Genomic DNA, 14,146 nt, shown 5'->3' with positions numbered 1-14,146 from the left:
ATTTATTAATACATATAATTGTAATCGAACAAACTTATATATATTAATATGATTTTTATATCAATCACTTATTTATGTTATTATTTAATTTAATAACTTCATTTTATATATAAAAATATTAATATAGTTAAGTTATATATTAAATATATCTTTTTTTTATATGAAGATCATTAGTTTGTGAAGTTAATAATTTTGATATTACTAATATTAGTAATAATAATGATACTATATAATAATAATGACAAAAGTAATAATATTAATAATGTTATTTAGGATAAAGATATTAATAATGATAATAATACTTAGTTGAATTATAATAACTATGATAACAATAATTATAATAATTTTAATGATTCCCTTAACTTAAAATTTTAATCATTTTCATAATAATATCAAAATTCCTATATTTGTAATCTTAATTGTATTACTAAAAATCTTTATATTCATATTCATAGTAATCATAATCTCCGCGTTTAATTTCTAGACTATTGACTAAAGTTTCTATATCATCAATTTTTAATCCTAATTATATTAATAATCGTAATATTTATATTAATAGTAGTCTTATAATAACGATAATAATAATAATAATAATATTTAGTGATAATCCTACTTATAATAATAATAATATTACATATATTAGTAATAATAATAATAATACTAATAATTATATTACTTGTAATAAATGAATAATATTAATAATAACAGCAACAACAATAATAACAATAATAATAATAATAATAGTAATAATAATAATAATAATAATAATAATAATAATAATAATAATAATAAAAGAAATAAGGAACTTAAATAACTACCTCAAAAAGAATACTGTCGCGAACCAGACTCGAACCCCCGACCTCTTGAATACCCGTCAATACCTCGAACCAGTTGGGCTGTTGCCCTTTATTCGAAATAATACAGACCGTATTTATATTTATCCCGTATTTTAAATGACTCATCTTCTTCTTCAATTTAATACGAATGACCAGAAATCGAAATAAGTTAAGAACTAATTTTCTTACGATTTAAAATGCTTACAGAAAACGATTAACAATGTTGAGTTTAATTAAAACAGAAAGAGATTAAAGAATTTAAATTAAAAATCGCTGTGAAGAACACATATTTAACTCAAGAATCAAATTCAATATTAGAGACTGTTATAGGTTATGATTATAACATGAAAAAGATTCAAAACCTTCCTTAGAAACTTTCTGAATAATCAATTTGACTGAAAACACTGAAACGAATCTAAATTTTAGGATGAACACTTCGTTTGACTTTTGAAATCGAAAGTTTGACTCCAAAATTAGAACGCGATAGATAAAATTGGATCTTGGAACTTTACAGATAGTTTAAAGACACAATTCCTATCAACTTAGCATTAATACATTTTGAAATTGATTATGAATTCATTTTATTTGAAGAATGAGATGAAAACAGGGCAGACTGCAATTATCTGCAAAAATTGGTTTTGAATTTCTCTCTTTTTAATCGATTTGTACTATCAGAAGCTAATGTAGAGGTTAAGTGGGATTATTACATCTTAATTAACTCAATTATCCTTTGTTTGATAGTTGCTTGGCTCGACCAAAAAAAATATTCTGTCATAGAAAATAATTAAAGGTGAAATTGACTTCTAACAGCCTTTGTTCGTATATATGATAATTAGATCGAGTTGTTGAACCTATCAGACAGCTTTCACAGCTAAGATAATGACATGAAACTGAATTATATATTTATCTCATATTTATTTATATATAAATCGTATTTATATACTTGTATATATATTTGCATAAGTATTTATATATGAATCTGTATTTTGTATAATTATATAGTTATTATATATGTATTTGTATATTAAATATATAATGAATTATAATAATAACATTAATTATATACACTTTAACATCTAATATTAATGAAACCAACAATAATAATAACAATAGAAATAATATTAATAATAATAATACTAATATTAATAATAATTCTATTAATAACAATATTAATAAGAGTAATAGTAATGATAACAATAATAAGTTTACTAATAATGATAATAATACTATTATTAATGATGTTAATAAAATTAGTTATAATAATATTAATATTATTAATAATAATAATAATAATAATAATAATAATAATAATAATAATAATAATAATAATAATAATAATAATAATAATATAATGACTTATACATATTCAGTTCTTATATATATACATTTATATCTCATATTAGAATTAATAATATCAATAATACAAATATTAATATCAATATTAATATTTAGTAATAATAATGAAAGTAATAATTATAATATTGATATATCACTTATATTTTTACTTGTAATTACAAATAATATATTAATTTTATATTATATTATATAATATTATTTATTAAATATTATATATCACCATATATTAATAATTATTAATAGAATCATATATAGACTTATAATAATATATATATATATATATATATATATAAAATATATATATATATATATATATATATATATATATATATATATATATATATATATATATATATATATATATGTATGTATGTATATGTATAATAGTAATTTATTTATTCTATTTATTGTTTTACATATTTAATCCCTAATGATTAAAGCATACTTTATTAATTCACAATAGTATATATGCTCTTGTATTTATATATATTTACATATTTATTTACACACAGTTGTTCGTGAATCGTCGGGAATCGTCAAGGGTTAAATGAATCCATGTAAAAAGTTCAAAATGTTTGAAACTTAGTATTACAGACTTTGCTTATGATATCAAAATCATATAAAGATTAAGTTTAAATTTAGTCGGAAATTTTCGGGTCGTCACATAGAGTATGAAGAAAATTTAGCTGGATTATCACCTACAACAACCGAAGAGAATTCCGATAATGAACTAAATGAAGTGGATGAAGGTGACTATTAACCGTTTGATATAGACCAAACCGAAATGAATGTATCGGGTTACCAACAAGCTTACCTTTCTCTAGTTGATGACCCCGCTTTTGAAGACTACGATCGAAGGCACCATCCTCAACGCGCTCAACAAGATAACACATTTGGGTCATTTGACGACTAAAGTATAACGGGTGATGGCAATGCCGAAGCTCGATATACTTTAGTCTTAATACATTATTAGGTGATGGCCATGCCGAAGCTCGAAATGTATTAATTATAATTGTGTTGTTCGAATAAAAGTGTTGTTATTTTTATTATTGTATTGTTCGAATAAAAATGTTATTTTTATAATTGTATTGTTCGAATATTGTTATTTATATTATCTATTGTGTTAAACATTATAACTTTTATTTATACCGATTATATTATTGTTGTCAAACGTTAAAAAAAATCGAACCGGTAAAAATATTATTGGCAAAATCGAATCCTAGTCCAAAAAAATCCGAAAAAATCCGATCGAGATCCGAAAAAGAACCGGTTCCAGAAAAAATTCCGAAAAAATCCGACGCCAAGAACCGGATCTGAAAAATCCGGACAAAAAAATCCGGTTTTTTTGTCCGAATCCGGTTTGTGCATCTATATGAGTAACCCCGATAATAAGAAAGATTTTAATTTTAACTGATCCAGCCTGTAAATGTATTATGATAGGCCAATTACTTTATGATTGACCCGTTAACTAAATCAATGTCCATAACTTCATAAATATATACGATTAGAATATCATAAAGTGGTCTAGTAGTTGATGTTTGATCATGAGATCTATTAGGTTCAAGCTTCACTAGCATCACTTGTGATGACCCGGGAAAATCCGACCAAATTTAAACTTAATCTTTATATGATTTCGACATGATAAGCAAAGTCTATTTAATTGAATTTCAAAATTTTGAACTATTTATAAGGATTCATTTACCTTTTGACTATTTCCGACGATTCACGAACATTAGTGTGTATTCAAAAATGTAAATATAGATATATATGTATATATGTATATAAATAAATATAAACAAAAGTTTATATAATAAATTGAAATAATAAAACATAATATATTATACAGAATAATGAAGTAATGTTAAAAGGAATAAACATTAAATATTCAACACATGTTATCATGTAATATATAATTGTAATTTAACAATATATTTACTATAATATTATTATCATTATTTTCTTATCATTATCTGTAGTATTAATATTATTATATAAAATTGGAAATATGTAACATGTTATACCTTAATTATAACTTGTATTATTAATAGATATTATTGTTACATTATCATTAATAATTATTATTATTATAGTTATCCTTATTATTATAAAGTAAGACAAATTATTATTATCATTAATAATATTATTATTATTAGCATCATTATTAATAATTATTATCGAACTTATCTTTTTATTAATATTACCATAACAGCATAATTATTTCTTTTCATTATTTTAATATTATGATTATTGATATTATCATAACTAGTATTTAGATATTATTAATAATAATTTTTTTATTAGTAGTTATATTATAGTTAATATAATTATAATTATTAAATATTAATATTATTTTAATGAAATCGGATATTTAGATTTAGAGACAAAATCCGATTTAAATAGCAATAACACTGTATTTAACTTTGTTTATATCTCTAAATTCAACTCATGAGCTGTATTAATCGTACGATTCAGTTGCAACTCATTATCAGCTTTTCATTATTTTATTTATTTATTTATTTATTTACTTCTTATTTTGATTCATTCTGATTCTCTTATGCTATAAAACAACCGATTACCTCCAAACTATTAGAGAAGTATCATTCAATTATTCCAAAATCACTATCAAGTATCAATTATCTGTTAAAAATTACACAGAAGATGGAAACAACCAAACAACACCCTGATCGAATATTTTTTTTTTATCAAAAGCCCGATTGTGAATGAAATTTCAAAAAATAAGATTGCAGTCTTGTTAGGAATCGTTTAGGTAATCTTTCTGTAAATTTTCAGAATCCAATTTCATTTAATGAGTTTTAATTTCTAAGTCAAAGTTATTTAAAAAAAAAAGTCAACCATTGTTCTTAATTAAAATTCGAAACTGTTTGGATACCTCCCATTAATTTGTCGATTGATAAAGATTATAAATGTGATTTGAAATCTTTTTGGTGTTGCAAGTTTTGGCTAAAACGCTTTTAAACTCAAAATCAATTTTTTTTTTATTTCGCTAAACAGCGAGCTGCAGTAGCAGCTAATTTGAGTTCATTTTTTTTTTAATTTAATTATTATGTTCTCTTTCAATTCATATAAACATTTGATTTTTATTAATTATTATTAGTTTGAAGTATCAGAATTTATTGTTGTGATGATTTGATTTTGATTCGGTCGAATATGTTTTGATGAAGGTGAAGAACTAGGGTAACAGAATCAAGGGATTAAATAAGTTGGATGTGGGTTAAAATCAGAATAATCGAGTCAGAGAAATGGTTGGGTGTTGGTTCGGGTTTACGAGAGGTCGCGGGTTCGAGTCCCGGCCCTGACAGTTTATTAATCTTTTTAGAAGCTGGTACATTAAGGTAGTCTCTAACATTTTATTTTATTTTTTATTATTGTTATTATTATTATTATTATTATTATTATTATTATTATTATTATTATTATTATTATTATTATTATTATTATTATTATTATTATTATTATTATTATTATTATTATTATTATTATTATTGTTATTATTATCATTTATGTTATTATTATTGTGTTAGCTATTAGTATCACTAAAATTAATATTAAGAGTATTTTTTTTAACATGACAAATATTATTATTACCATCATTGTTATTATAATTATGACAATTGTCATTGTTTAAAATGTTTAGAAATATCATTATTATTAATCAAATTAGGAGTATTATCATTATCGTTAGCATTAGTATAAGTATTATAATTACAATTAGGATTATTATTATTACCAATATCATATTTATATTTATAAACATTAGAAACTTTAGTTATCATTAATATTCTTATAAGTATTATTAAAATTATTATAAATTTTGTCATTTTAGTGTTATTATCATTATTATGATTATTATTATTATGAAAATAATACAAAATTTTTATTATTATTTTCTTATAAACATTAGTATTAGTAACATTCTATAATTATTAGTAATATTATTATGTATTGTTATTATTATCATAATTAACAATATTATTAGATCATTATAAGTATTATTATTAATATTATTTTACTAAATAAATATTTCGTATATAAAAATATATTTATAAGTAATATTACATACAAGTATGTATAAATCATACTAATAAATTGTATATGAATATTCATATACAACAAATTTGGTATTTTTAATATAATACTAATTAAATATATTAATATAACTAACTAAACACTAATCATTTTAATTATGCATACACAAAAATTAAATATATATATATATATAATAAATAACATAAGTTATGATATATAATTTTGTTCAATTTCAAGTATATATATTAATATATATACAAATGATATAGGTTCGTGAATCCGAGGTCAACCCTGCATTGTTCAGTTGTTCAATATCGTCATATGTATTTTAACTACAAAATACAGTAGAGTGAGTTTCATTACTCCCTTTTTAAATGTTTTTACAATATATATTTTTGGGACTGAGAATACTTGCGCTGCTTTTATAAATGATTTACAAAATAGACACAAGTACGTGAAACTACATTCTATGGTTGAATTATCGAAATCGAATATGCCCCTTTTTATTAAGTCTGGTAATCTAAGAATTAGGGAACAGACACCCTAATTGACGCGAATCCTAAAGATAGATCTATGGGCCTGACGAACCCCATCCAAAGTACCGGATGCTTTAGTACTTCGATTTTGTTTTATATCATGTCCGAAGGGTTTTTCAGAATGATAAGGGATATTTTTATATGCATCTTGTTAATGTCGGTTACCAGGTGTTCACCATATGAATGATTATTTTTTTCTCTATGCATTGGACGTATATTTATGAGAAATGGAAATCTTGTGGTCTATTAAAATGATGGAAATGATTATTTATGATAAACTAATGAACTCACCAACCTTTTGGTTGACACTGGAAAGCATGTTTATTCTCAGGTACGAAAGAAATCTTCCACCGTGCATTTGCTCATTTTAGGGATATTACTTGGAGTCATTCATGACATATTTCAAAAGACGTTGCATTCGAGTCATTGAGTTCATCAAAATTATTACTAAGTCAATTATAGCTAGATATATTATGAAATGGTATGCATGCCTGTCAACATTCGATGTAATGAAAGTTTGTCTTTTAAAAACGAATGCAATGTTTGTAAAATGTATCATATAGAGGTCAAGTACCTCGCGATGTAATCAACTAATGTGAATCGTTGTAATCGATATGGACTTCGTCCAGATGGATTAGGACGGGTCTCTACAGTTGGTATCAGAGCCAGGTTCTTAGCGAACTAGGTCTTGCATTAGTATATCTAACTGATAGTTGTTAGGATGCATTAGTGAGTCTGGACTTCGACCGTGTCTGCATGTCAAAAGTTTTGCTTATCATTTTTGTCGGAAATCATTTGATTATCATCCTTAGAAAATTACCTGCTTCTCATTCTTAGTCTAGACACATCTTACTGCAATGATTGCATGAATAGTGTATAGACAAGATTCGTATCTTAGCGTATCTGCTAATTCATATCTTAGCATACCTGTTACTGTAGACTTTGTCTGACAGCTTCCGTAGATTCCTCTGTAACTTATGGGATTTTAGTATTATATATGCATATGTAAATTATGTATTGCAGGGTAATAATCTACATCCTATAATCTATTTCTTATCGAAAAATCCTTCATCTGATTGTACGAGATGAATCCCACAACCAGTTCAAATTCCTCGGATTCCGATAGCTATTCTGATATGGAGTTTCACCTAATCTCCGAAAGCGGTGTCACCAGAATGAATCCACCAATCAGCCATCCCCAATTCATCTGATGAGTTCGTAGTCGACTTAACCAATGGAAACGAGAAGAAGGCGATCCTTTCCATCAACTAAATTCACCTCTTGGCGAAGAACCTGAAGCACTTACCGGCGAACCTATTCGAAGCACCATTTTCAGCCTTATTTCCAGGGTAACTCGTCACGATTATATTCTATCTACAATTCTAAACCTTATTCATTCGTTCGTTCCGACCGACAATCACCCCGGAATAATGGAAAAAGTCAACGAGCTTCGCGCTTGAATAATCAATTTGGAAAACATGGTGCAAAATGTACTAGCTTCAACAACATCACCGGTACCAACAGTATCAACAACATCATCACACGTCTCAACCTCGCAATCTATACCTCAAGCATAATCATCGTTCTACGAATCGTTCTACATAAACTATTTTCATCCTTCATGGCGATTATGTAATCTCTAATGTTTTAGAGATTATGTACTCTAGTACTAGCCGTAAATCTGATGAGTTTAATATCACATTGACTCATTAAATCCATGACTACATCTGAAGAAAATATATATGTATATATTTTCATAAATATTGTAATTAAAAATTCTTTCGTACAAACTGTTAATGGTGAAAATATTTTAACGGGTAGGTAATACCCGAGGAATATTTAGATTTCACATTAATAAGTTACACTGTACAATCTTCGAATCTGATTCAACAGTCATTCACTATCCTACTTACATCCACAGATATACGAATCCGTTCACCACAGAATAATCATTTTCATTCAAATTCATATTTGGATTTTGATTTATCAGAATCCAACAAGTGGCATAATGAAGAAAACATTTGACAAAATAAAATTTGTTAGAAACAAAAAAATTAACTATGAGGAATTTTGTTAAGAATCCACGCTAACTGTTCCTAGCTAACTGTTCCTGGCTAACTGATTACACTTTATTTATCGCAATTTAATTATCGCAATTTTATTTATCGTCATTTAATTTCTGTTATTTACTTTACGCATTTAATTTATCGTCATTTAATTTCTGTTATTTATTTTACGCACTTTAAATATCGGGACGCGTATACAAGGTTTTGACATATCATATCGACGCATCTATATATATTATTTGGAATCACCATAGACACTCTATATGCAGTAATGCGGGAGTTAGCTATACAGGGTTGAGATTGATTCTATAATAATATATATAGTTTGAGTTGTGATCAAGTCTGAGACGTATACGGGTCACGATACGTATTAATTAATTCAAATATTATATATTAAACTATATATGAATTATTGGACTGTAACTGTGGACTATCGACTGTGGACGAATAATATTGGACAATTAAAATGAATTAAAATACTGATTATAACATATGAAACTAAATAATTCTTCAAATTTGCCACTTGATTTCATCTTAAACCTCATTTGTATCTTAAAGATTACAATCTGCGTTCAAACATTTCGTAATTCTTGAAAACACCTCAATCGAGAGGATGAACCAACAGTACTTCATCTACGTAACAAGAGATTGATGCATATAGTTATGCACTTGAAAACTCTCGGAACTTGAGTAAACGTTTAACACGTATCTGTGCTAACTTCTTTGGCGTTGTTATTACCGAAAATAACTTTGCAACTCTTTTTCACAATAGTCAGTTTTGTCACAGCTCCAGCAAGTCAACTTCCACTTTTCATTCGAAACAACCTTATTATAACCATGATATATATATGCGTACTCTTTTATTGTTATCGGAGACCCTTTTATATTCCACCATATTACCCTCAGCGTTTAATCATCTAAAAACACAATTCTCTTGAAACCACCTCGGATTGATAATCGATGACTCAGATATGGTAGCATTAAATGCAGAGGAAACAGAAAAATTATAGATGGTCTAAACGGCAAAAAGTTTGATGATAAAGAATGGAGTGTTAGGAACGCTCGATAGAAAATTTGGTACTGAAAAACAGATTGAGCAAACCACGAAGGAGTCTCTGAACGAATCACAAGGACTAAACTTGTACATTAAGAATCCTGATGATTCTGTTTCTGATGAAATCTTTAGCGAATACCTTGCTTCTGACTCCAAACTATTGCGGACAAATTTTCTTCACCATCCTTCGATATTAGAAATTCCAAGATATCATCGTTTTTTTTTCATTATAAATATCCTCCATATTTCTGAAGATATTTTTATAACTATTCTTATCTGAAATCATAAATCTCTTCGTGCTATAGGTATTACATCATATAGAAACTGTTAGTTTCTATATTCTGTAAACTTCGAGCTTAAAATATGAATGTTATTGAAGTAATGTTGGGAACTGATGCATGAGTTAGTATAATATAATGACACTTGATCAACGTGATTATATTACATTAAGTCATGCTGAGTTTCTAAATGGGACATGATGATTCACAGATTATAACGTCATCATGTGCCATGTTACACGACTCTTACATTTATCTGATATATAAACATATCAAGAACATATTTTCTTGATAGTTCTATCTTTCCCGGATATTCTGGTAATTTGACGAATCAAGATCGTGCTATTACCATTTCTTTCTTAGAACATTAACTATGTTCATTTCGAAATTCATATCTATGAATTCTGGACCGTTGCTCGCTTTACTAGAGGTCGAGAGGATAATAAAAATGCAAAGAGATCCAAAATATAAAAGAAAATATAAAGCCCAATGACAACACCGAAATTACAAACCGTGGATATCAGTACGTATGGCAATATAAAGACACGGGAGGATTATAAATACAATAATCCCTAGAGCATAATAAAAATAAACAGATTCTTCAGGTGGGAGTTGGAAAAGAAGAACGATCATTACGATAGTTAGAATAAGAACAAGGATCAGAACAGGGTTAAGCATTTTCATAAATCTTTTGAATTTGGGAATTGAGTATAGAAGTGGTGAAAACTAATGGAACGAAAAAGGTAAATTTATAATGGAAAAATCAGACGTAGTAATCGAGGCAGATCACCGTATTTAATTATAGAGATCTTAATTCCCTTATTCGCCGAAGAATCAAATCTTTTAGATTTCGGAGATTTTCTTTAAATTCCTTGAATTCCGGAATTCAACCAAAACAATGTCAAAAGTTAAGACGAACCTGCTTTTACTCATTTCATTCTTTTGTGATAGCTTCACTCGTACGCTTCGAGTAATCGAATCGTTTTATCCTAATTATTCAATGGTGATAAAACTTTAATTATCAGCTCATATTCGTCAGGAAAACATTCTTATTGTTAGAATTGACGACCTCACTCAAATTTCGGGACGAAATTTCTTTAACGGGTAGGTACTTGTGATGACCCGGGAAATTTCGACCAAATTTAAACTTAATCTTTATATGATTTCGACATGATAAGCAAAGTCTATTTAATTGAATTTCAAAATTTTGAACTATTTATAAGGATTCATTTACCTTTTGACTATTCCCGACGATTCACGAACATTAGTGTGTAAACAAAAAATGTAAATATAGATATATATGTATATATGTATATAAATAAATATAAACAAAAGTTTATATAATAAATTGAAATAATAAAACATAATATATTATACAGAATAATGAAGTAATGTTAAAAGGAATAAACATTACATATTCAACACATGTTATCATGTAATATATAATTGTAATTTAACGATATATTTACTATAATATTATTATCATTATTTTCTTATCATTATCTGTAGTATTAATATTATTATATAAAATTGGAAATATGTAACATGTTATACCTTAATTATAAATTGTATTATTAATAGATATTATTGTTACATTATCATTAATAATTATTATTATTATAGTTATCCTTATTATTATAAAGTAAGACAAATTATTATTATCATTAATAATATTATTATTATTAGCATCATTATTAATAATTATTATCGAACTTATCTTTTTATTAATATTACCATAACAGTATAATTATTTCTTTTCATTATTTTAATATTATGATTATTGATATTATCATAACTAGTATTTAGATATTATTAATAATAATTTTTTTATTAGTAGTTATATTATTGTTAATATAATTATAATTATTAAATATTAATATTATTTTAATGAAATCGGATATTTAGATTTAGAGACAAAATTCGATTTAAATAGCAATAACACTGTATTTAACTTTGTTTATATCTCTAAATTCAACTCATGAGCTGTATTAATCGTACGATTCAGTTGCAACTCATTATCAGCTTTTCATTATTTTATTTATTTATTTACTTCTTATTTTGATTCATTCTGATTCTCTTATGCTATAAAACAACCGATTACCTCCAAACTATTAGAGAAGTATCATTCAATTATTCCAACATCACTATCAAGTATCAATTATCTGTTAAAAATTACACAGAAGATGGAAACACCCAAACGACACCCTGATCAAATATTTTTTTTTTTATCAAAAAGCCCGATTGTGAATGAAATTTCAAAAACTAAGATTGCAGTCTTGTTAGGAATCGTTTAGGTAATCTTTCTGTAAATTTTCAGAAACCAATTTCATTTAATGAGTTTTAATTTCTAAGTCAAAGTTATTTAAAAAAAAGTCAACCATTATTCTTAATTAAAATTCGAAACTATTTGGATACCTCCCATTAATTTGTTGATTGATAAAGATTATAAATGTGATTTGAAATCTTTTTGGTGTTGCAAGTTTTGGCTAAAACGCTTTTAAACTCAAAATCAAATTTTTTTTTATTTCGCTAAACAGCGAGCTGCAGTAGCAGCTAATTTGAGTTCGTTTTTTTTAATTTAATTATTATGTTCTCTTTCAATTCATATAAACATTTGATTTTTATTAATTATTATTAGTTTGAAGTATCAGAATTTATTGTTGTGATGATTTGATTTTGATTCGGTCGAATATGTTTTGATGAAGGTGAAGAACTAGGGTAACAGAATCAAGGGATTAAATAAGTTGGATGTGGGTTAAAATCAGAATAATCGAGTTAGAGAAATGGTTGGGTGTTGGTTCGGGTTTACGAGAGGTCGCGGGTTCGAGTCCCGGCCCTGACAGTTTATTAATCTTTTTAGAAGCTGGTACATTAAGGTAGTCTCTAACATTTTATTTTATTTTTTATTATTGTTATTATTATTATTATTATTGTTATTATTATCATTTATGTTATTATTATTGTGTTAGCTATTAGTATCACTAAAATTAATATTAAGAGTATTTTTTTTAACATGACAAATATTATTATTACCATCATTGTTATTATAATTATGACAATTGTCATTATTTAAAATGTTTAGAAATATCATTATTATTAATCAAATTAGGAGTATTATCATTATCGTTAGCATTAGTATAAGTATTATAATTACAATTCGGATTATTATTATTATTATTGCTATTATTAATATTATAATTATTATTATTACCAATATCATATTTATATTTATAAACATTAGAAACTTTAGTTATCATTAATATTCTTATAAGTATTATTAAAATTATTATAAATTTTGTCATTTTAGTGTTGTTATCATTATTATGATTATTATTATTATGAAAATAATACAAAATTTTTATTATTATTTTCTTATAAACATTAGTATTAGTAACATTCTATAATTATTAGTAATATTATTATGTATTGTTATTATTATCGTAATTAACAATATTATTAGATCATTATAAGTATTATTATTAATATTATTTTACTAAATAAATATTTCGTATATAAAAATATATTTATAAGTAATATTACATACAAGTATGTATAAATCATACTAACAAATTGTATATGAATATTCATATACAACAAATTTGGTATTTTTAATATAATACTAATTAAATATATTAATATAACTAACTAAACACTAATCATTTTAATTATGCATACACAAAAATTAAATATATATATAATAAATAACATAAGTTATGATATATAATTTTGTTCAATTTCAAGTATATATATATATATATTAATATATATATACAAATGATATAGGTTCGTGAATCCGAGGCCAACCCTGCATTGTTCAGTTGTTCAATATCGTCATATGTATTTTTACTACAAAATACAGTAGAGTGAGTTTCATTACTCCCTTTTTAAATGTTTTTACAATATATATTTTTGGGACTGAGAATACTTGCGCTGCTTTTATAAATGATTTACAAAATAGACACAAGTACGTGAA

This window comes from Rutidosis leptorrhynchoides, chromosome 7, assembly GCF_046630445.1.
Source record: "Rutidosis leptorrhynchoides isolate AG116_Rl617_1_P2 chromosome 7, CSIRO_AGI_Rlap_v1, whole genome shotgun sequence".
Lineage (NCBI taxonomy): Eukaryota > Viridiplantae > Streptophyta > Magnoliopsida > Asterales > Asteraceae > Rutidosis > Rutidosis leptorrhynchoides.
This window is presented reverse-complemented; position numbering follows the sequence as displayed.